Source organism: Channa argus, unplaced genomic scaffold (assembly GCF_033026475.1).
Source record: "Channa argus isolate prfri unplaced genomic scaffold, Channa argus male v1.0 Contig009, whole genome shotgun sequence".
Lineage (NCBI taxonomy): Eukaryota > Metazoa > Chordata > Actinopteri > Anabantiformes > Channidae > Channa > Channa argus.
In genome coordinates this window covers 939,695-960,669 of record NW_027125228.1, presented here as the reverse complement: position 1 = coordinate 960,669, position 20,975 = coordinate 939,695, and the positions used below count along the sequence as shown (strand labels likewise).

At 41.5% G+C, this 20,975-nt stretch overlaps 6 non-coding genes and 16 pseudogenes across 6 annotated transcripts; all 22 read right to left on the bottom strand.

Annotated features, from left to right (window-relative positions):
* Position 1: 1 nt before the first annotated feature.
* Positions 2-120, bottom strand: LOC137111078 (5S ribosomal RNA). The gene has a single exon (XR_010912322.1). It is a non-coding gene; the product is annotated as a 5S ribosomal RNA (ribosomal RNA).
* An 867-nt stretch (positions 121-987) lies between these two features.
* On the bottom strand, positions 988-1,106 carry LOC137111151 (5S ribosomal RNA; annotated as a pseudogene).
* An 857-nt stretch (positions 1,107-1,963) lies between these two features.
* On the bottom strand, positions 1,964-2,082 carry LOC137111150 (5S ribosomal RNA; annotated as a pseudogene).
* Positions 2,083-2,949: 867 nt separating this feature from the next.
* LOC137111149 (5S ribosomal RNA) lies at positions 2,950-3,068 on the bottom strand (annotated as a pseudogene).
* Positions 3,069-3,935: 867 nt separating this feature from the next.
* LOC137110586 (5S ribosomal RNA) lies at positions 3,936-4,054 on the bottom strand (annotated as a pseudogene).
* An 868-nt stretch (positions 4,055-4,922) lies between these two features.
* LOC137111148 (5S ribosomal RNA) lies at positions 4,923-5,041 on the bottom strand (annotated as a pseudogene).
* Positions 5,042-5,898: 857 nt separating this feature from the next.
* On the bottom strand, positions 5,899-6,017 carry LOC137111066 (5S ribosomal RNA). Its single transcript, XR_010912321.1, has one exon. It is a non-coding gene; the product is annotated as a 5S ribosomal RNA (ribosomal RNA).
* An 867-nt stretch (positions 6,018-6,884) lies between these two features.
* On the bottom strand, positions 6,885-7,003 carry LOC137111053 (5S ribosomal RNA). The gene has a single exon (XR_010912320.1). It is a non-coding gene; the product is annotated as a 5S ribosomal RNA (ribosomal RNA).
* Positions 7,004-7,870: 867 nt separating this feature from the next.
* LOC137110113 (5S ribosomal RNA) lies at positions 7,871-7,989 on the bottom strand (annotated as a pseudogene).
* An 857-nt stretch (positions 7,990-8,846) lies between these two features.
* On the bottom strand, positions 8,847-8,965 carry LOC137111042 (5S ribosomal RNA). Its single transcript, XR_010912319.1, has one exon. It is a non-coding gene; the product is annotated as a 5S ribosomal RNA (ribosomal RNA).
* An 867-nt stretch (positions 8,966-9,832) lies between these two features.
* Positions 9,833-9,951, bottom strand: LOC137111147 (5S ribosomal RNA; annotated as a pseudogene).
* Positions 9,952-10,808: 857 nt separating this feature from the next.
* LOC137111031 (5S ribosomal RNA) lies at positions 10,809-10,927 on the bottom strand. The gene has a single exon (XR_010912318.1). It is a non-coding gene; the product is annotated as a 5S ribosomal RNA (ribosomal RNA).
* Positions 10,928-11,794: 867 nt separating this feature from the next.
* LOC137111145 (5S ribosomal RNA) lies at positions 11,795-11,913 on the bottom strand (annotated as a pseudogene).
* An 858-nt stretch (positions 11,914-12,771) lies between these two features.
* On the bottom strand, positions 12,772-12,890 carry LOC137110246 (5S ribosomal RNA; annotated as a pseudogene).
* An 867-nt stretch (positions 12,891-13,757) lies between these two features.
* LOC137110143 (5S ribosomal RNA) lies at positions 13,758-13,876 on the bottom strand (annotated as a pseudogene).
* Positions 13,877-14,733: 857 nt separating this feature from the next.
* On the bottom strand, positions 14,734-14,852 carry LOC137110017 (5S ribosomal RNA; annotated as a pseudogene).
* An 857-nt stretch (positions 14,853-15,709) lies between these two features.
* Positions 15,710-15,828, bottom strand: LOC137111019 (5S ribosomal RNA). The gene has a single exon (XR_010912317.1). It is a non-coding gene; the product is annotated as a 5S ribosomal RNA (ribosomal RNA).
* An 867-nt stretch (positions 15,829-16,695) lies between these two features.
* On the bottom strand, positions 16,696-16,814 carry LOC137111144 (5S ribosomal RNA; annotated as a pseudogene).
* Positions 16,815-17,671: 857 nt separating this feature from the next.
* On the bottom strand, positions 17,672-17,790 carry LOC137110142 (5S ribosomal RNA; annotated as a pseudogene).
* An 857-nt stretch (positions 17,791-18,647) lies between these two features.
* Positions 18,648-18,766, bottom strand: LOC137111392 (5S ribosomal RNA; annotated as a pseudogene).
* Positions 18,767-19,623: 857 nt separating this feature from the next.
* Positions 19,624-19,742, bottom strand: LOC137110901 (5S ribosomal RNA; annotated as a pseudogene).
* Positions 19,743-20,599: 857 nt separating this feature from the next.
* On the bottom strand, positions 20,600-20,718 carry LOC137111143 (5S ribosomal RNA; annotated as a pseudogene).
* Between the last annotated feature and the right edge of the window lie 257 nt (positions 20,719-20,975).

Sequence of the window (20,975 nt, the reverse complement as noted above, 5' to 3'; positions counted from 1 at the left end):
AAGCTTACAGCACCTGGTATTCCCAGGCGGTCTTCCTACCAAGTACTAACCAGGCCCGGCTCTATTTGGCTGCCGAGATCGGACGAGATCGGGCGCTTACAGAGCGGTGTGGCCGTAAGCTGCATTTGACATTATCAACAGCTCTTAAAAACGCTAGAGAAGCAGAATGCATGACACTTGCTAAGAAGAAGATAAATGTGGCAAAGTACAAAGTACTATAACTGTACTGGTCTGTTACGCCCCTGTCTAGGGGGTCAGGGTGAAACATACAAAGATAAATTCGCATGTTCCCTCTCCGATCCTCAAACCAAAATCCAGGATTGAGATGTTCCAACAGAATGATATTTATTTTAAACGAAAGAAAGTGTCAAACAAAACATGACACTACAACTCAGGGCGAACCAAGGCCAACATAATAAACAAAATAAGCCATTTCCCACAGAAAGTGCTAGCTAGCCTGATAGAAATAAAAAAACCAAAAGATAGTCGCTAACCCTAACTCCCTAATGTGAAAACAAGAGAAAACAATCAAAAGAAAATGGCAGTCCACCCCTAAAGATTTAATACTATTTACAAAATATACAATTTATAAACAAAACCACGGCACAAAACCTAACAATTCAAAAATGCTAAATAAGATTTGGAAACCAAGAACAGCAAACAGGTGCTGCTGCCAGAAAGAGCCTCGCTAGCTGTTGGGAACCGTACTTTTAAAACTCCAGGAAGTGTAGGATGGACCAATCAGCTTCCTGTACTGCCCCCCAATCCAGCCAATCAGGCAGGGCACCTATAAGAACAAGAAAATAAAAACAACACATATGGCCAGGACCGTAACATGGTCTACTAGTAATGAAGCACGATGGTTGGCAAACCAATAAAGTAGCAAAACAGCAATGAAAGAACAAAATTTGATGAAAATATAGAACAATTTCTATGAATAAATAGGCAGTAACACCAGCTTGTGCTGCCCGTAAACCCAAGCAAAAAAGCTTACAGCACCTGGTATTCCCAGGCGGTCTTCCTACCAAGTACTAACCAGGCCCGGCTCTATTTGGCTGCCGAGATCGGACGAGATCGGGCGCTTAGAGAGCGGTGTGGCCGTAAGCTGCATTTGATATCATCAACAGCTCTTAAAAACGCTGGAGAAGCAGAATGCATGACACTTGCTAAGAAGAAGATAAATGTGGCAAAGTACAAAGTACTATAACTGTACTGGTCTGTTACGCCCCTTTCTAGGGGGTCAGGGTGCAACATACAAAGATAAATTAGCATGTTCCCTCTCCGATCCCCAAACCAAAATCCAGGATCGAGATGTTCCAACAGAATGATATTTATTTTAAACGAAAGAAAGTGTCAAACAAAACATGACACTACAACTCAGGGCGAACCAAGGCCAACATAATAAACAAAATAAGCCATTTCCCACAGAAAGTGCTAGCTAGCCTGATAGAAATAAACAAACCAAAAGACAGTCGCTAACCCTAACTCCCTAATGTGAAAACAGTCCAAAGAAAATGGCAGTTCACCCCTACAGATTTAATACTATTTACAAAATATACAATTTATAAACAAAACCACGGCACAAAACCTAACAATTCAAAAATGCTAAATAAGGTTTGGAAACCAAGAACAGCAAACAGGTGCTGATGCCAGAAAGAGCCTCGCTAGCTGTTGGGAACCGTACTTTTAAAACTCCAGGAAGTGTAGGATGGACCAATCAGCTTCCTGTACTGCCCCCCAATCCGGCCAATCAGGCAGGGCACCTATAAGAACAAGAAAATAAAAACAACACATATGGCCAGGACCGTAACATGGTCTACTAGTAATGAAGCACGATGGTTGGCAAACCAATAAAGTAGCAAAACAGCAATGAAAGAACAAAATTTGATGAAAATATAGAACAATTTCTATGAATAAATAGGCAGTAACACCAGCTTGTGCTGCCTGTAAACCCAAGCAAAAAAGCTTACAGCACCTGGTATTCCCAGGCGGTCTTCCTACCAAGTACTAACCAGGCCCGGCTCTATTTGGCTGCCGAGATCGGACGAGATCGGGCGCTTAGAGAGCGGTGTGGCCGTAAGCTGCATTTGACATTATCAACAGCTCTTAAAAACGCTAGAGAAGCAGAATGCATGACACTTGCTAAGAAGAAGATAAATGTGGCAAAGTACAAAGTACTATAACTGTACTGGTCTGTTACGCCCCTGTCTAGGGGGTCAGGGTGAAACATACAAAGATAAATTTGCATGTTCCCTCTCCGATCCTCAAACCAAAATCCAGGATTGAGATGTTCCAACAGAATGATATTTATTTTAAACGAAAGAAAGTGTCAAACAAAACATGACACTACAACTCAGGGCGAACCAAGGCCAACATAATAAACAAAATAAGCCATTTCCCACAGAAAGTGCTAGCTAGCCTGATAGAAATAAACAAACCAAAAGACAGTCACTAACCCTAACTCCCTAATGTGAAAACAAGAGAAAACAATCAAAAGAAAATGGCTGTTCACCCCTACAGATTTAATACTATTTACAAAATATACAATTTATAAACAAAACCACGGCACAAAACCTAACAATTCAAAAATGCTAAATAAGGTTTGGAAACCAAGAACAGCAAACAGGTGCTGATGCCAGAAAGAGCCTCGCTAGCTGTTGGGAACCGTACTTTTAAAACTCCAGCAAGTGTAGGATGGACCAATCAGCCTCCTGTACTGCCCCCCAATCCGGCCAATCAGGCAGGGCACCTATAAGAACAAGAAAATAAAAACAACACATATGGCCAGGACCGTAACATGGTCTACTAGTAATGAAGCACGATGGTTGGCAAACCAATAAAGTAGCAAAACAGCAATGAAAGAACAAAATTTGATGAAAATATAGAACAATTTCTATGAATAAATAGGCAGTAACACCAGCTTGTGCTGCCTGTAAACCCAAGCAAAAAAGCTTACAGCACCTGGTATTCCCAGGCGGTCTTCCTACCAAGTACTAACCAGGCCCGGCTCTATTTGGCTGCCGAGATCGGACGAGATCGGGCGCTTAGAGAGCGGTGTGGCCGTAAGCTGCATTTGACATTATCAACAGCTCTTAAAAACGCTAGAGAAGCAGAATGCATGACACTTGCTAAGAAGAAGATAAATGTGGCAAAGTACAAAGTACTATAACTGTACTGGTCTGTTACGCCCCTGTCTAGGGGGTCAGGGTGAAACATACAAAGATAAATTTGCATGTTCCCTCTCCGATCCTCAAACCAAAATCCAGGATTGAGATGTTCCAACAGAATGATATTTATTTTAAACGAAAGAAAGTGTCAAACAAAACATGACACTACAACTCAGGGCGAACCAAGGCCAACATAATAAACAAAATAAGCCATTTCCCACAGAAAGTGCTAGCTAGCCTGATAGAAATAAACAAACCAAAAGATAGTCGCTAACCCTAACTCCCTAATGTGAAAACAAGAGAAAACAATCAAAAGAAAATGGCAGTCCACCCCTACAGATTTAATACTATTTACAAAATATACAATTTATAAACAAAACCACGGCACAAAACCTAACAATTCAAAAATGCTAAATAAGATTTGGAAACCAAGAACAGCAAACAGGTGCTGCTGCCAGAAAGAGCCTCGCTAGCTGTTGGGAACCGTACTTTTAAAACTCCAGGAAGTGTAGGATGGACCAATCAGCTTCCTGTACTTCCCCCAAATCCGGCCAATCAGGCAGGGCACCTATAAGAACAAGAAAATAAAAACAACACATATGGCCAGGACCGTAACATGGTCTACTAGTAATGAAGCACGATGGTTGGCAAACCAATAAAGTAGCAAAACAGCAATGAAAGAACAAAATTTGATGAAAATATAGAACAATTTCTATGAATAAATAGGCAGTAACACCAGCTTGAGCTGCCCGTAAACCCAAGCAAAAAAACTTACAGCACCTGGTATTCCCAGGCGGTCTTCCTACCAAGTACTAACCAGGCCCGGCCCTATTTGGCTGCCGAGATCGGACGAGATCGGGCGCTTAGAGAGCGGTGTGGCCGTAACATGCATTTGACATCATCAACAGCTCTTAAAAACGCTAGAGAAGCAGAATGCATGACACTTGCTAAGAAGAAGATAAATGTGGCAAAGTACAAAGTACTATAACTGTACTGGTCTGTTACGCCCCTGTCTAGGGGGTCAGGGTGAAACATACAAAGATAAATTTGCATGTTCCCTCTCCGATCCCCAAACCAAAATCCAGGATTGAGATGTTCCAACAGAATGATATTTATTTTAAACGAAAGAAAGTGTCAAACAAAACATGACACTACAACTCAGGGCGAACCAAGGCCAACATAATAAACAAAATAAGCCATTTCCCACAGAAAGTGCTAGCTAGCCTGATAGAAAGAAACAAACCAAAAGACAGTCGCTAACCCTAACTCCCTAATGTGAAAACAAGAGAAAACAATCAAAAGAAAAATGGCAGTCCACCCCTACAGATTTAATACTATTTACAAAATATACAATTTATAAACAAAACCACGGCACAAAACCTAACAATTCAAAAATGCTAAATAAGGTTTGGAAACCAAGAACAGCAAACAGGTGCTGATGCCAGAAAGAGCCTCGCTAGCTGTTGGGAACCATACTTTTAAAACTCCAGGAAGTGTAGGATGGACCAATCAGCTTCCTGTACTGCCCCCCAATCCAGCCAATCAGGCAGGGCACCTATAAGAACAAGAAAATAAAAACAACACATATGGCCAGGACCGTAACATGGTCTACTAGTAATGAAGCACGATGGTTGGCAAACCAATAAAGTAGCAAAACAGCAATGAAAGATCAAAATTTGATAAAAATATAGAACAATTTCTATGAATAAATAGGCAGTAACACCAGCTTGTGCTGCCCGTAAACCCAAGCAAAAAAGCTTACAGCACCTGGTATTCCCAGGCGGTCTTCCTACCAAGTACTAACCAGGCCCGGCTCTATTTGGCTGCCGAGATCGGACGAGATCGGGCGCTTAGAGAGCGGTGTGGCCGTAAGCTGCATTTGATATCATCAACAGCTCTTAAAAACGCTGGAGAAGCAGAATGCATGACACTTGCTAAGAAGAAGATAAATGTGGCAAAGTACAAAGTACTATAACTGTACTGGTCTGTTACGCCCCTTTCTAGGGGGTCAGGGTGCAACATACAAAGATAAATTAGCATGTTCCCTCTCCGATCCCCAAACCAAAATCCAGGATCGAGATGTTCCAACAGAATGATATTTATTTTAAACGAAAGAAAGTGTCAAACAAAACATGACACTACAACTCAGGGCGAACCAAGGCCAACATAATAAACAAAATAAGCCATTTCCCACAGAAAGTGCTAGCTAGCCTGATAGAAATAAACAAACCAAAAGACAGTCGCTAACCCTAACTCCCTAATGTGAAAACAGTCCAAAGAAAATGGCAGTTCACCCCTACAGATTTAATACTATTTACAAAATATACAATTTATAAACAAAACCACGGCACAAAACCTAACAATTCAAAAATGCTAAATAAGGTTTGGAAACCAAGAACAGCAAACAGGTGCTGATGCCAGAAAGAGCCTCGCTAGCTGTTGGGAACCATACTTTTAAAACTCCAGGAAGTGTAGGATGGACCAATCAGCTTCCTGTACTGCCCCCCAATCCGGCCAATCAGGCAGGGCACCTATAAGAACAAGAAAATAAAAACAACACATATGGCCAGGACCGTAACATGGTCTACTAGTAATGAAGCACGATGGTTGGCAAACCAATAAAGTAGCAAAACAGCAATGAAAGAACAAAATTTGATGAAAATATAGAACAATTTCTATGAATAAATAGGCAGTAACACCAGCTTGTGCTGCCTGTAAACCCAAGCAAAAAAGCTTACAGCACCTGGTATTCCCAGGCGGTCTTCCTACCAAGTACTAACCAGGCCCGGCTCTATTTGGCTGCCGAGATCGGACGAGATCGGGCGCTTACAGAGCGGTGTGGCCGTAAGCTGCATTTGACATTATCAACAGCTCTTAAAAACGCTAGAGAAGCAGAATGCATGACACTTGCTAAGAAGAAGATAAATGTGGCAAAGTACAAAGTACTATAACTGTACTGGTCTGTTACGCCCCTGTCTAGGGGGTCAGGGTGAAACATACAAAGATAAATTCGCATGTTCCCTCTCCGATCCTCAAACCAAAATCCAGGATTGAGATGTTCCAACAGAATGATATTTATTTTAAACGAAAGAAAGTCTCAAACAAAACATGACACTACAACTCAGGGCGAACCAAGGCCAACATAATAAACAAAATAAGCCATTTCCCACAGAAAGTGCTAGCTAGCCTGATAGAAATAAACAAACCAAAAGACAGTCACTAACCCTAACTCCCTAATGTGAAAACAAGAGAAAACAATCAAAAGAAAATGGCTGTTCACCCCTACAGATTTAATACTATTTACAAAATATACAATTTATAAACAAAACCACGGCACAAAACCTAACAATTCAAAAATGCTAAATAAGGTTTGGAAACCAAGAACAGCAAACAGGTGCTGATGCCAGAAAGAGCCTCGCTAGCTGTTGGGAACCGTACTTTTAAAACTCCAGGAAGTGTAGGATGGACCAATCAGCTTCCTGTACTGCCCCCCAATCAGGCCAATCAGGCAGGGCACCTATAAGAACAAGAAAATAAAAACAACACATATGGCCAGGACCGTAACATGGTCTACTAGTAATGAAGCACGATGGTTGGCAAACCAATATAGTAGCAAAACAGCAATGAAAGAACAAAATTTGATGAAAATATAGAACAATTTCTATGAATAAATAGGCAGTAACACCAGCTTGTGCTGCCTGTAAACCCAAGCAAAAAAGCTTACAGCACCTGGTATTCCCAGGCGGTCTTCCTACCAAGTACTAACCAGGCCCGGCTCTATTTGGCTGCCGAGATCGGACGAGATCGGGCGCTTACAGAGCGGTGTGGCCGTAAGCTGCATTTGACATTATCAACAGCTCTTAAAAACGCTAGAGAAGCAGAATGCATGACACTTGCTAAGAAGAAGATAAATGTGGCAAAGTACAAAGTACTATAACTGTACTGGTCTGTTACGCCCCTGTCTAGGGGGTCAGGGTGAAACATACAAAGATAAATTCGCATGTTCCCTCTCCGATCCTCAAACCAAAATCCAGGATTGAGATGTTCCAACAGAATGATATTTATTTTAAACGAAAGAAAGTGTCAAACAAAACATGACACTACAACTCAGGGCGAACCAAGGCCAACATAATAAACAAAATAAGCCATTTCCCACAGAAAGTGCTAGCTAGCCTGATAGAAATAAAAAAACCAAAAGATAGTCGCTAACCCTAACTCCCTAATGTGAAAACAAGAGAAAACAATCAAAAGAAAATGGCAGTCCACCCCTAAAGATTTAATACTATTTACAAAATATACAATTTATAAACAAAACCACGGCACAAAACCTAACAATTCAAAAATGCTAAATAAGATTTGGAAACCAAGAACAGCAAACAGGTGCTGCTGCCAGAAAGAGCCTCGCTAGCTGTTGGGAACCGTACTTTTAAAACTCCAGGAAGTGTAGGATGGACCAATCAGCTTCCTGTACTGCCCCCCAATCCAGCCAATCAGGCAGGGCACCTATAAGAACAAGAAAATAAAAACAACACATATGGCCAGGACCGTAACATGGTCTACTAGTAATGAAGCACGATGGTTGGCAAACCAATAAAGTAGCAAAACAGCAATGAAAGAACAAAATTTGATGAAAATATAGAACAATTTCTATGAATAAATAGGCAGTAACACCAGCTTGTGCTGCCCGTAAACCCAAGCAAAAAAGCTTACAGCACCTGGTATTCCCAGGCGGTCTTCCTACCAAGTACTAACCAGGCCCGGCTCTATTTGGCTGCCGAGATCGGACGAGATCGGGCACTTAGAGAGCGGTGTGGCCGTAAGCTGCATTTGATATCATCAACAGCTCTTAAAAACGCTGGAGAAGCAGAATGCATGACACTTGCTAAGAAGAAGATAAATGTGGCAAAGTACAAAGTACTATAACTGTACTGGTCTGTTACGCCCCTTTCTAGGGGGTCAGGGTGCAACATACAAAGATAAATTAGCATGTTCCCTCTCCGATCCCCAAACCAAAATCCAGGATCGAGATGTTCCAACAGAATGATATTTATTTTAAACGAAAGAAAGTGTCAAACAAAACATGACACTACAACTCAGGGCGAACCAAGGCCAACATAATAAACAAAATAAGCCATTTCCCACAGAAAGTGCTAGCTAGCCTGATAGAAATAAACAAACCAAAAGACAGTCGCTAACCCTAACTCCCTAATGTGAAAACAGTCCAAAGAAAATGGCAGTTCACCCCTACAGATTTAATACTATTTACAAAATATACAATTTATAAACAAAACCACGGCACAAAACCTAACAATTCAAAAATGCTAAATAAGGTTTGGAAACCAAGAACAGCAAACAGGTGCTGATGCCAGAAAGAGCCTCGCTAGCTGTTGGGAACCGTACTTTTAAAACTCCAGGAAGTGTAGGATGGACCAATCAGCTTCCTGTACTGCCCCCCAATCCGGCCAATCAGGCAGGGCACCTATAAGAACAAGAAAATAAAAACAACACATATGAACAGGACCGTAACATGGTCTACTAGTAATGAAGCACGATGGTTGGCAAACCAATAAAGTAGCAAAACAGCAATGAAAGAACAAAATTTGATGAAAATATAGAACAATTTCTATGAATAAATAGGCAGTAACACCAGCTTGTGCTGCCTGTAAACCCAAGCAAAAAAGCTTACAGCACCTGGTATTCCCAGGCGGTCTTCCTACCAAGTACTAACCAGGCCCGGCTCTATTTGGCTGCCGAGATCGGACGAGATCGGGCGCTTACAGAGCGGTGTGGCCGTAAGCTGCATTTGACATTATTAAAAGCTCTTAAAAACGCTAGAGAAGCAGAATGCATGACACTTGCTAAGAAGAAGATAAATGTGGCAAAGTACAAAGTACTATAACTGTACTGGTCTGTTACGCCCCTGTCTAGGGGGTCAGGGTGAAACATAAAAAGATAAATTTGCATGTTCCCTCTCCGATCCTCAAACCAAAATCCAGGATTGAGATGTTCCAACAGAATGATATTTATTTTAAACGAAAGAAAGTGTCAAACAAAACATGACACTACAACTCAGGGCGAACCAAGGCCAACATAATAAACAAAATAAGCCATTTCCCACAGAAAGTGCTAGCTAGCCTGATAGAAATAAACAAACCAAAAGATAGTCGCTAACCCTAACTCCCTAATGTGAAAACAAGAGAAAACAATCAAAAGAAAATGGCAGTCCACCCCTACAGATTTAATACTATTTACAAAATATACAATTTATAAACAAAACCACGGCACAAAACCTAACAATTCAAAAATGCTAAATAAGATTTGGAAACCAAGAACAGCAAACAGGTGCTGCTGCCAGAAAGAGCCTCGCTAGCTGTTGGGAACCGTACTTTTAAAACTCCAGGAAGTGTAGGATGGACCAATCAGCTTCCTGTACTGCCCCCCAATCCAGCCAATCAGGCAGGGCACCTATAAGAACAAGAAAATAAAAACAACACATATGGCCAGGACCGTAACATGGTCTACTAGTAATGAAGCACGATGGTTGGCAAACCAATAAAGTAGCAAAACAGCAATGAAAGAACAAAATTTGATGAAAATATAGAACAATTTCTATGAATAAATAGGCAGTAACACCAGCTTGTGCTGCCCGTAAACCCAAGCAAAAAAGCTTACAGCACCTGGTATTCCCAGGCGGTCTTCCTACCAAGTACTAACCAGGCCCGGCTCTATTTGGCTGCCGAGATCGGACGAGATCGGGCGCTTAGAGAGCGGTGTGGCCGTAAGCTGCATTTAATATCTTCAACAGCTCTTAAAAACGCTGGAGAAGCAGAATGCATGACACTTGCTAAGAAGAAGATAAATGTGGCAAAGTACAAAGTACTATAACTGTACTGGTCTGTTACGCCCCTTTCTAGGGGGTCAGGGTGCAACATACAAAGATAAATTAGCATGTTCCCTCTCCGATCCCCAAACCAAAATCCAGGATCGAGATGTTCCAACAGAATGATATTTATTTTAAACGAAAGAAAGTGTCAAACAAAACATGACACTACAACTCAGGGCGAACCAAGGCCAACATAATACACAAAATAAGCCATTTCCCACAGAAAGTGCTAGCTAGCCTGATAGAAATAAACAAACCAAAAGACAGTCGCTAACCCTAACTCCCTAATGTGAAAACAGTCCAAAGAAAATGGCAGTTCACCCCTACAGATTTAATACTATTTACAAAATATACAATTTATAAACAAAACCACGGCACAAAACCTAACAATTCAAAAATGCTAAATAAGGTTTGGAAACCAAGAACAGCAAACAGGTGCTGATGCCAGAAAGAGCCTCGCTAGCTGTTGGGAACCGTACTTTTAAAACTCCAGGAAGTGTAGGATGGACCAATCAGCTTCCTGTACTGCCCCCCAATCCGGCCAATCAGGCAGGGCACCTATAAGAACAAGAAAATAAAAACAACACATATGGCCAGGACCGTAACATGGTCTACTAGTAATGAAGCACGATGGTTGGCAAACCAATAAAGTAGCAAAACAGCAATGAAAGAACAAAATTTGATGAAAATATAGAACAATTTCTATGAATAAATAGGCAGTAACACCAGCTTGTGCTGCCTGTAAACCCAAGCAAAAAAGCTTACAGCACCTGGTATTCCCAGGCGGTCTTCCTACCAAGTACTAACCAGGCCCGGCTCTATTTGGCTGCCGAGATCGGACGAGATCGGGCGCTTACAGAGCGGTGTGGCCGTAAGCTGCATTTGACATTATTAAAAGCTCTTAAAAACGCTAGAGAAGCAGAATGCATGACACTTGCTAAGAAGAAGATAAATGTGGCAAAGTACAAAGTACTATAACTGTACTGGTCTGTTACGCCCCTGTCTAGGGGGTCAGGGTGAAACATAAAAAGATAAATTTGCATGTTCCCTCTCCGATCCTCAAACCAAAATCCAGGATTGAGATGTTCCAACAGAATGATATTTATTTTAAACGAAAGAAAGTGTCAAACAAAACATGACACTACAACTCAGGGCGAACCAAGGCCAACATAATAAACAAAATAAGCCATTTCCCACAGAAAGTGCTAGCTAGCCTGATAGAAATAAACAAACCAAAAGATAGTCGCTAACCCTAACTCCCTAATGTGAAAACAAGAGAAAACAATCAAAAGAAAATGGCAGTCCACCCCTACAGATTTAATACTATTTACAAAATATACAATTTATAAACAAAACCACGGCACAAAACCTAACAATTCAAAAATGCTAAATAAGATTTGGAAACCAAGAACAGCAAACAGGTGCTGCTGCCAGAAAGAGCCTCGCTAGCTGTTGGGAACCGTACTTTTAAAACTCCAGGAAGTGTAGGATGGACCAATCAGCTTCCTGTACTGCCCCCCAATCCAGCCAATCAGGCAGGGCACCTATAAGAACAAGAAAATAAAAACAACACATATGGCCAGGACCGTAACATGGTCTACTAGTAATGAAGCACGATGGTTGGCAAACCAATAAAGTAGCAAAACAGCAATGAAAGAACAAAATTTGATGAAAATATAGAACAATTTCTATGAATAAATAGGCAGTAACACCAGCTTGTGCTGCCCGTAAACCCAAGCAAAAAAGCTTACAGCACCTGGTATTCCCAGGCGGTCTTCCTACCAAGTACTAACCAGGCCCGGCTCTATTTGGCTGCCGAGATCGGACGAGATCGGGCGCTTAGAGAGCGGTGTGGCCGTAAGCTGCATTTAATATCTTCAACAGCTCTTAAAAACGCTGGAGAAGCAGAATGCATGACACTTGCTAAGAAGAAGATAAATGTGGCAAAGTACAAAGTACTATAACTGTACTGGTCTGTTACGCCCCTTTCTAGGGGGTCAGGGTGCAACATACAAAGATAAATTAGCATGTTCCCTCTCCGATCCCCAAACCAAAATCCAGGATCGAGATGTTCCAACAGAATGATATTTATTTTAAACGAAAGAAAGTGTCAAACAAAACATGACACTACAACTCAGGGCGAACCAAGGCCAACATAATACACAAAATAAGCCATTTCCCACAGAAAGTGCTGGCTAGCCTGATAGAAATAAACAAACCAAAAGACAGTCGCTAACCCTAACTCCCTAATGTGAAAACATTCCAAAGAAAATGGCAGTTCACCCCTACAGATTTAATACTATTTACAAAATATACAATTTATAAACAAAACCACGGCACAAAACCTAACAATTCAAAAATGCTAAATAAGGTTTGGAAACCAAGAACAGCAAACAGGTGCTGATGCCAGAAAGAGCCTCGCTAGCTGTTGGGAACCGTACTTTTAAAACTCCAGGAAGTGTAGGATGGACCAATCAGCTTCCTGTACTGCCCCCCAATCCGGCCAATCAGGCAGGGCACCTATAAGAACAAGAAAATAAAAACAACACATATGGCCAGGACCGTAACATGGTCTACTAGTAATGAAGCACGATGGTTGACAAACCAATAAAGTAGCAAAACAGCAATGAAAGAACAAAATTTGATGAAAATATAGAACAATTTCTATGAATAAATAGGCAGTAACACCAGCTTGTGCTGCCTGTAAACCCAAGCAAAAAAAGTTTACAGCACCTGGTATTCCCAGGCGGTCTTCCTACCAAGTACTAACCAGGCCCGGCTCTATTTGGCTGCCGAGATCGGACGAGATCGGGCGCTTACAGAGCGGTGTGGCCGTAAGGTACATTTGACATTATCAACAGCTCTTAAAAACGCTAGAGAAGCAGAATGCATGACACTTGCTAAGAAGAAGATAAATGTGGCAAAGTACAAAGTACTATAACTGTACTGGTCTGTTACGCCCCTGTCTAGGGGGTCAGGGTGAAACATACAAAGATAAATTTGCATGTTCCCTCTCCGATCCTCAAACCAAAATCCAGGATTGAGATGTTCCAACAGAATGATATTTATTTTAAACGAAAGAAAGTGTCAAACAAAACATGACACTACAACTCAGGGCGAACCAAGGCCAACATAATAAACAAAATAAGCCATTTCCCACAGAAAGTGCTAGCTAGCCTGATAGAAATAAACAAACCAAAAGATAGTCGCTAACCCTAACTCCCTAATGTGAAAACAAGAGAAAACAATCAAAAGAAAATGGCAGTCCACCCCTACATATTTAATACTATTTACAAAATATACAATTTATAAACAAAACCACGGCACAAAACCTAACAATTCAAAAATGCTAAATAAGATTTGGAAACCAAGAACAACAAACAGGTGCTGCTGCCAGAAAGAGCCTCGCTAGCTGTTGGGAACCGTACATTTAAAACTCCAGGAAGTGTAGGATGGACCAATCAGCATCCTGTACTTCCCCCAAATCCGGCCAATCAGGCAGGGCACCTATAAGAACAAGAAAATAAAAACAACACATATGGCCAGGACCGTAACATGGTCTACTAGTAATGAAGCACGATGGTTGACAAACCAATAAAGTAGCAAAACAGCAATGAAAGAACAAAATTTGATGAAAATATAGAACAATTTCTATGAATAAATAGGCAGTAACACCAGCTTGTGCTGCCCGTAAACCCAAGCAAAAAAGCTTACAGCACCTGGTATTCCCAGGCGGTCTTCCTACCAAGTACTCACCAGGCCCGGCTCTATTTGGCTGCCGAGATCGGACGAGATCGGGCGCTTAGAGAGCGGTGTGGCCGTAAGCTGCATTTGATATCATCAACAGCTCTTAAAAACGCTGGAGAAGCAGAATGCATGACACTTGCTAAGAAGAAGATAAATGTGGCAAAGTACAAAGTACTATAACTGTACTGGTCTGTTACGCCCCTTTCTAGGGGGTCAGGGTGCAACATACAAAGATAAATTAGCATGTTCCCTCTCCGATCCCCAAACCAAAATCCAGGATCGAGATGTTCCAACAGAATGATATTTATTTTAAACGAAAGAAAGTGTCAAACAAAACATGACACTACAACTCAGGGCGAACCAAGGCCAACATAATAAACAAAATAAGCCATTTCCCACAGAAAGTGCTAGCTAGCCTGATAGAAATAAACAAACCAAAAGACAGTCGCTAACCCTAACTCCCTAATGTGAAAACAGTCCAAAGAAAATGGCAGTTCACCCCTACAGATTTAATACTATTTACAAAATATACAATTTATAAACAAAACCACGGCACAAAACCTAACAATTCAAAAATGCTAAATAAGGTTTGGAAACCAAGAACAGCAAACAGGTGCTGCTGCCAGAAAGAGCCTCGCTAGCTGTTGGGAACCGTACTTTTAAAACTCCAGGAAGTGTAGGATGGACCAATCAGCTTCCTGTACTGCCCCCCAATCCAGCCAATCAGGCAGGGCACCTATAAGAACAAGAAAATAAAAACAACACATATGGCCAGGACCGTAACATGGTCTACTAGTAATGAAGCACGATGGTTGGCAAACCAATAAAGTAGCAAAACAGCAATGAAAGAACAAAATTTGATGAAAATATAGAACAATTTCTATGAATAAATAGGCAGTAACACCAGCTTGTGCTGCCCGTAAACCCAAGCAAAAAAGCTTACAGCACCTGGTATTCCCAGGCGGTCTTCCTACCAAGTACTAACCAGGCCCGGCTCTATTTGGCTGCCGAGATCGGACGAGATCGGGGGCTTAGAGAGCGGTGTGGCCGTAAGCTGCATTTGATATCATCAACAGCTCTTAAAAACGCTGGAGAAGCAGAATGCATGACACTTGCTAAGAAGAAGATAAATGTGGCAAAGTACAAAGTACTATAACTGTACTGGTCTGTTACGCCCCTTTCTAGGGGGTCAGGGTGCAACATACAAAGATAAATTAGCATGTTCCCTCTCCGATCCCCAAACCAAAATCCAGGATCGAGATGTTCCAACAGAATGATATTTATTTTAAACGAAAGAAAGTGTCAAACAAAACATGACACTACAACTCAGGGCGAACCAAGGCCAACATAATAAACAAAATAAGCCATTTCCCACAGAAAGTGCTAGCTAGCCTGATAGAAATAAACAAACCAAAAGACAGTCGCTAACCCTAACTCCCTAATGTGAAAACAGTCCAAAGAAAATGGCAGTTCACCCCTACAGATTTAATACTATTTACAAAATATACAATTTATAAACAAAACCACGGCACAAAACCTAACAATTCAAAAATGCTAAATAAGGTTTGGAAACCAAGAACAGCAAACAGGTGCTGATGCCAGAAAGAGCCTCGCTAGCTGTTGGGAACCGTACTTTTAAAACTCCAGGAAGTGTAGGATGGACCAATCAGCTTCCTGTACTGCCCCCCAATCCGGCCAATCAGGCAGGGCACCTATAAGAACAAGAAAATAAAAACAACACATATGGCCAGGACCGTAACATGGTCTACTAGTAATGAAGCACGATGGTTGGCAAACCAATAAAGTAGCAAAACAGCAATGAAAGAACAAAATTTGATGAAAATATAGAACAATTTCTATGAATAAATAGGCAGTAACACCAGCTTGTGCTGCCCGTAAACCCAAGCAAAAAAGCTTACAGCACCTGGTATTCCCAGGCGGTCTTCCTACCAAGTACTAACCAGGCCCGGCTCTATTTGGCTGCCGAGATCGGACGAGATCGGGCGCTTACAGAGCGGTGTGGCCGTAAGCTGCATTTGACATTATTAACAGCTCTTAAAAACGCTAGAGAAGCAGAATGCATGACACTTGCTAAGAAGAAGATAAATGTGGCAAAGTACAAAGTACTATAACTGTACTGGTCTGTTACGCCCCTGTCTAGGGGGTCAGGGTGAAACATACAAAGATAAATTTGCATGTTCCCTCTCCGATCCTCAAACCAAAATCCAGGATTGAGATGTTCCAACAGAATGATATTTATTTTAAACGAAAGAAAGTGTCAAACAAAACATGACACTACAACTCAGGGCGAACCAAGGCCAACATAATAAACAAAATAAGCCATTTCCCACAGAAAGTGCTAGCTAGCCTGATAGAAATAAACAAACCAAAAGATAGTCGCTAACCCTAACTCCCTAATGTGAAAACAAGAGAAAACAATCAAAAGAAAATGGCAGTCCACCCCTACAGATTTAATACTATTTACAAAATATACAATTTATAAACAAAACCACGGCACAAAACCTAACAATTCAAAAATGCTAAATAAGATTTGGAAACCAAGAACAGCAAACAGGTGCTGCTGCCAGAAAGAGCCTCGCTAGCTGTTGGGAACCGTACTTTTAAAACTCCAGGAAGTGTAGGATGGACCAATCAGCTTCCTGTACTGCCCCCCAATCCAGCCAATCAGGCAGGGCACCTATAAGAACAAGAAAATAAAAACAACACATATGGCCAGGACCGTAACATGGTCTACTAGTAATGAAGCACGATGGTTGGCAAACCAATAAAGTAGCAAAACAGCAATGAAAGAACAAAATTTGATGAAAATATAGAACAATTTCTATGAATAAATAGGCAGTAACACCAGCTTGTGCTGCCCGTAAACCCAAGCAAAAAAGCTTACAGCACCTGGTATTCCCAGGCGGTCTTCCTACCAAGTACTAACCAGGCCCGGCTCTATTTGGCTGCCGAGATCGGACGAGATCGGGCGCTTAGAGAGCGGTGTGGCCGTAAGCTGCATTTAATATCATCAACAGCTCTTAAAAACGCTGGAGAAGCAGAATGCATGACACTTGCTAAGAAGAAGATAAATGTGGCAAAGTACAAAGTACTATAACTGTACTGGTCTGTTACGCCCCTTTCTAGGGGGTCAGGGTGCAACATACAAAGATAAATTAGCATGTTCCCTCTCCGATCCCCAAACCAAAATCCAGGATCGAGATGTTCCAACAGAATGATATTTATTTTAAACGAAAGAAAGTGTCAAACAAAACATGACACTACAACTCAGGGCGAACCAAGGCCAACATAATAAACAAAATAAGCCATTTCCCACAGAAAGTGCTGGCTAGCCTGATAGAAATAAACAAACCAAAAGACAGTCGCTAACCCTAACTCCCTAATGTGAAAACAGTCCAAAGAAAATGGCAGTTCACCCCTACAGATTTAATACTATTTACAAAATATACAATTTATAAACAAAACCACGGCACAAAACCTAACAATTCAAAAATGCTAAATAAGGTTTGGAAACCAAGAACAGCAAACAGGTGCTGATGCCAGAAAGAGCCTCGCTAGCTGTTGGGAACCGTACTTTTAAAACTCCAGGAAGTGTAGGATGGACCAATCAGCTTCCTGTACTGCCCCCCAATCCAGCCAATCAGGCAGGGCACCTATAAGAACAAGAAAATAAAAACAACACATATGGCCAGGACCGTAACATGGTCTACTAGTAATGAAGCACGATGGTTGACAAACCAATAAAGTAGCAAAACAGCAATGAAAGAACAAAATTTGATGAAAATATAGAACAATTTCTATGAATAAATAGGCAGTAACACCAGCTTGTGCTGCCCGTAAACCCAAGCAAAAAAGCTTACAGCACCTGGTATTCCCAGGCGGTCTTCCTACCAAGTACTAACCAGGCCCGGCTCTATTTGGCTGCCGAGATCGGACGAGATCAGGCGCTTAGAGAGCGGTGTGGCCGTAAGCTGCATTTGATATCATCAACAGCTCTTAAAAACGCTGGAGAAGCAGAATGCATGACACTTGCTAAGAAGAAGATAAATGTGGCAATGTACAAAGTACTATAACTGTACTGGTCTGTTACGCCCCTTTCTAGGGGGTCAGGGTGCAACATACAAAGATAAATTAGCATGTTCCCTCTCCGATCCCCAAACCAAAATCCAGGATCGAGATGTTCCAACAGAATATTATTTATTTTAAACGAAAGAAAGTGTCAAACAAAACATGACACTACAACTCAGGGCGAACCAAGGCCAACATAATAAACAAAATAAGCCATTTCCCACAGAAAGTGCTAACTAGCCTGATAGAAATAAACAAACCAAAAGACAGTCGCTAACCCTAACTCCCTAATGTGAAAACAGTCCAAAGAAAATGGCAGTTCACCCCTACAGATTTAATACTATTTACAAAATATACAATTTATAAACAAAACCACGGCACAAAACCTAACAATTCAAAAATGCTAAATAAGGTTTGGAAACCAAGAACAGCAAACAGGTGCTGATGCCAGAAAGAGCCTCGCTAGCTGTTGGGAACCGTACTTTTAAAACTCCAGGAAGTGTAGGATGGACCAATCAGCTTCCTGTACTGCCCCCCAATCCGGCCAATCAGGCAGGGCACCTATAAGAACAAGAAAATAAAAACAACACATATGGCCAGGACCGTAACATGGTCTACTAGTAATGAAGCACGATGGTTGACAAACCAATAAAGTAGCAAAACAGCAATGAAAGAACAAAATTTGATGAAAATATAGAACAATTTCTATGAATAAATAGGCAGTAACACCAGCTTGTGCTGCCCGTAAACCCAAGCAAAAAAGCTTACAGCACCTGGTATTCCCAGGCGGTCTTCCTACCAAGTACTAACCAGGCCCGGCCCTATTTGGCTGCCGAGATCGGACGAGATCGGGCGCTTAGAGAGCGGTGTGGCCGTAAGCTGCATTTGATATCATCAACAGCTCTTAAAAACGCTGGAGAAGCAGAATGCATGACACTTGCTAAGAAGAAGATAAATGTGGCAAAGTACAAAGTACTATAACTGTACTGGTCTGTTACGCCCCTTTCTAGGGGGTCAGGGTGCAACATACAAAGATAAATTAGCATGTTCCCTCTCCGATCCCCAAACCAAAATCCAGGATCGAGATGTTCCAACAGAATGATATTTATTTTAAACGAAAGAAAGTGTCAAACAAAACATGACACTACAACTCAGGGCGAACCAAGGCCAACATAATAAACAAAATAAGCCATTTCCCACAGAAAGTGCTAGCTAGCCTGATAGAAATAAACAAACCAAAAGACAGTCGCTGACCCTAACTCCCTAATGTGAAAACAGTCCAAAGAAAATGGCAGTTCACCCCTACAGATTTAATACTATTTACAAAATATACAATTTATAAACAAAACCACGGCACAAAACCTAACAATTCAAAAATGCTAAATAAGGTTTGGAAACCAAGAACAGCAAACAGGTGCTGATGCCAGAAAGAGCCTCGCTAGCTGTTGGGAACCGTACTTTTAAAACTCCAGGAAGTGTAGGATGGACCAATCAGCTTCCTGTACTGCCCCCCAATCCGGCCAATCAGGCAGGGCACCTATAAGAACAAGAAAATAAAAACAACACATATGGCCAGGACCGTAACATGGTCTACTAGTAATGAAGCACGATGGTTGGCAAACCAATAAAGTAGCAAAACAGCAATGAAAGAACAAAATTTGATGAAAATATAGAACAATTTCTATGAATAAATAGGCAGTAACACCAGCTTGTGCTGCCCGTAAACCCAAGCAAAGAAGCTTACAGCACGTGGTATTCCCAGGCGGTCTTCCTACCAAGTACTAACAAGGCCCGGCCCTATTTGGCTGCCGAGATCGGACGGGATCGGGCGCTTAGAGAGCAGTGTGGCCGTAAGCTGCATTTGACATCATCAACAGCTCTCAAAAACGCTGGAGAAGCAGAATGCATGACCCTTGCTAAGAAGAAGATAAATGTGGCAAAGTACAAAGTACTATCACTGTACTGGTCTGTTACGCCTCTGTCTAGGGGGTCAGGGTGCAACATACAAAGATAAATTAGCATGTTCCCTCTCCGATCCCCAAACCAAAATCCAGGATCGAGATGTTCCAACAGAATGATATTTATTTTAAACGAAAGAAAGTGTCAAACAAAACATGACACTACAACTCAGGGCGAACCAAGGCCAACATAATAAACAAAATAAGCCATTTCCCACAGAAAGTGCTAGCTAGCCTGATAGAAATAAACAAACCAAAAGACAGTCGCTAACCCTAACTCCCTAATGTGAAAACAGTCCAAAGAAAATGGTAGTTCACCCCTACAGATTTAATACTATTTACAAAATATACAATTTATAAACAAAACCACGGCACAAAACCTAACAATTCAGAAATACTAAATAAGGTTTGGAAACCAAGAACAGCAAACAGGTGCTGATGCCAGAAAGAGCCTCGCTAGCTGTTGGGAACCGTACTTTTAAAACTCCAGGAAGTGTAGGATGGACCACTCAGCTTCCGGTACTGCCCCCAAATCCGGCCAATCAGGCAGGGCACCTATAAGAACAAGAAAATAAAAACAACACATATGGCCAGGACCGTAACATGGTCTACTAGTAATGAAGCACGATGGTTGACAAACCAATAAAGTAGCAAAACAGCAATGAAAGAACAAAATTTGATGAAAATATAGAACAATTTCTATGAATAAATAGGCAGTAACACCAGCTTGTGCTGCCCGTAAACCCAAGCAAAAAAGCTTACAGCACCTGGTATTCCCAGGCGGTCTTCCTACCAAGTACTAACCAGGCCCGGCTCTATTTGGCTGCCGAGATCGGACGAGATCGGGCGCTTAGAGAGCGGTGTGGCCGTAAGCTGCATTTGACATCATCAACAGCTCTTAAAAACGCTGGAGAAGCAGAATGCATGACACTTGCTAAGAAGAAGATAAATGTGGCAAAGTACAAAGTACTATAACTGTACTGGTCTGTTACGCCCCTGTCTAGGGGGTCAGGGTGCCACATACAAAGATAAATTAGCATGTTCCCTCTCCGATCCCCAAACCAAAATCCAGGATCGAGATGTTCCAACAGAATGATATTTATTTTAAACGAAAGAAAGTGTCAAACAAAA